The sequence below is a fragment of the Phytophthora infestans genome, genomic scaffold, assembly GCF_000142945.1.
Source record: "Phytophthora infestans T30-4 supercont1.27 genomic scaffold, whole genome shotgun sequence".
NCBI lineage: Eukaryota > Oomycota > Peronosporomycetes > Peronosporales > Peronosporaceae > Phytophthora > Phytophthora infestans.
Genome location: NW_003303732.1, coordinates 1,254,085 through 1,257,176, shown reverse-complemented (window position 1 = coordinate 1,257,176; position 3,092 = coordinate 1,254,085).

Here is a 3,092-nt window from a genome sequence, read left to right as displayed (position 1 = left end):
CTGTAAAATATAGCTGTACTAGCGCCTTCTTGACGATCCTTGGATCTCGTTGTCCACGCCTCCGTGTCAACATTCGAAGCCTGCTGCTGCTGATGTACTTGCTGTACTGGTCCCATTCACACGGCGCGTCGCCGCAGTAGCTGCATGCCCGCGTCGCTTCCAGCCCAACCATCTCTGTGCCAGTTCCCCCCTTGCCAGTTCGAAATTTTGAATATGAAGCAGTACCGTGAGCGACTTCGCTCAACAATTTCACCAACCACGTGGGAAATCAAAGCCATACCATACGCTGATTTTTGTTTTTACTGAGAGCTTAGTGGTCGAGGTAGAGGTCCGGAGCGGACCTACAAAAAACCTCTGGTAGTGAAAGGGTTAACCCCTTAGTTCCCGGCCTCAAATATGAGGGTATATTTTGACCTCGTCCCATATACAGATATAAAGGAATTTGTATGGGTTTTCAATTAAGTCCGGATATCTTGGCGCGGGTTCGGGGTGGTAACAGCGACTTGCCAGTGTGTATAGTACGGATTCGCCAACATAAAGGAGGGTTTATGTAGTACATTGAGACGATCATATGCAACTATGCTGTATAAATAAACATAAGATATGTACTGTTTATTGATTAGCCTATCTTTGTGTTGTTGCATACGTCCAGCAGCGGTGAGTTCATTTATTATAGCATATAACAAGAAAGATCAAGTGCCGTATCAATTGATTGCTCCTTGCATAGACATGTACGACCTCACGTAGACGGCGCAACCACTACGCCTCCTCCTCCACCGCTTCATCATCTTCTTCGCTCGACTCCCCAGCAACAGCACCAGCACTTGCCCCGCTCTCGCCTACCTGCTGTCTGCGTCTCCGCTTCTTGCCTGGCCGCGACACTGGCGGTCGTTCACGTGTCCTGTGCTCTTGCAGTAGGTCGCGCGGAATATCGTTGCCGTTGTTCCAATCAGCATGCCAAATGCTGAAGCACGTACTGACCCTGCCTTCACGCGGAACGTTGCATAGGTATTTACTAAATCAAAACGAGTTAGCCAAAGATTACGGTAAGGGTACCAATGCGAGCTACGCACCGTTTGTTCCCGTTCGAGCACTCCGGGCAGAAGCATTTTGTAAACTTGCGAGGCTTGACCTTGTAGATGGCACAGACTTTGCATGATCGGTGGCGTCGCTTCACACCCTGCTCGCAATCGACAGTATCTGGGTTTTCTTCTAAACAATGTCCGTCGATTGCTGACGATGCGCTTCCTTGTAGCTGCGTTGAATCTGCTCTTGCCGGCGAGGGGGCAGTTCTATCTCGCGTAGATGTCGCTTGCTGCTCCAATACAGTCAAGCCCACCATAAGTTGGAAGACTGCTGAAGCAGATGAGGTTATGTTGACTGGTCAACATTTGACTTACCTCAATCTCGTCAAACGCTTCGATTGAATCTACTGCCAGTAGCTGCTCCATCAATTCCTCAAAAAACGAGAGGTGTTTTGGCGGGCGCCTGTTGTTTACCTTTCGATAGTGTCGATGAACGATAAACGCGTTCACGAGCGCCATATCCAGAAGCCCCAGAAACAGAGTCTTGTAGTACTTGCGTGTTTTGTAGCAAAGTTACACGCTGTAACGTTGCAACCGGAGTTGATCATGGACGTCGACTCCACCCATCCAGCGGTGGTAGTCGCGAACAAGCTCTGGAGCCGGCACCGGCGTCATTTCACCGTGGATGCGTCTCACTAGAATACAAATACAATTAGTGCTAGCATCCAAATAGGATCCCAATGCATGTAGTACGTACTCACGGTGCCCTTTTGGCGGCTGCCCCCACTGAGAGCAGGTGCACCGGGTTACGGTCCATCCACATGGCAGCAGTTAGTTGCGGAAACATCTTGTTTTGAGCCACCTTGCGGAGGCACCAGTACCTCGCGCCTGTTCACCTTTTTTTCTTTTTCGTAGTGATCACTCCAGCAGCGTAACCTGATCTATCCGTCTGTATCGTCCCCGTTAGATACATCCGATAATGAAGCAGCTCCAGCGCCAGCTTGACCGACGTGTAGAAACGGTCGGTGACGACTAACCTCCATGGAGACGTCGGTGACGGAGATAAGAGAGCTTTCATGTTTCGAAGTACAGCCGCTCCTCCAGTGTTGTTATCCTTTGGAACAGGAGTACGTAGATTTGGCTTCGCCCCGCAATAAATATCAATTCTAGCAGGCAAACACATCAACAGAGACGAGTATGTTAATATTATGTTATATCAACAGATGGCGCAGGATTCTTATGTTGGACAAGTCAACATAAGTACTTGGGCCAAAACAAAAGGCAAGCCGAAGCTTGCCTCACAGTTACCTCATGCAGTACGCGGTCTTGGCACACGCAGCAACAAACACCTTCGTCCCCCACTTGTGGGGCTTGTCCTTGTTGAAGATCCTCATGGGTTTGTATCGCGAGCGCGAAGGCAGTGTTGCTTCATCGAAGCTGATGCCTGGGGGAGCTCTGTATCCACGAGCGAATGTTCGCTGTAGCACGTCGAGCACCGGTCGAATCTTCCACGCTCGGTCCGTACGGGCTTGTGGCGACTTGTTGCTCGAAAGGTGTAGATATCCCATGATATGAAAAAAACGATTCTTTCCCATCACGAGACTGAAGAGGTTTGACGGTAGAACTCCAACTTTCTTCGCTGACCAATGCGCTGCAATGCCTTTCCGGATAAGGACCAACATACGTGCAATCAGCAATGCCTTAACTCGAAGGACTTCGTAAGTTTGTATTTCATTAACTGCTGACAACCGCCGTCTGATCTCAGCAAGATCTTCTGCTTCGCCACCACTACACTGTTGCTGTCTGCGAATTGAGCGGGCCCTCGTAGGGATTGACTGAGTATGATAGCGGTTGCTTTCGACAGCAATTTGGGACCAAATCTTCGGCGGCAGGAAAAAGAAGAGCAATGCCAGCGGATCGTCCCCAACGCGTAGCACGCTGTCACTTGGTCCGTATGGCCCATCATACAACCCAGCATACGTTGGGTCAGGTCCAAATTCAGTCGCGTCTAGATGCAACACACAAGGACAAAAACTATGTTAGCCTTTATGTTAACTCAGAAACAAA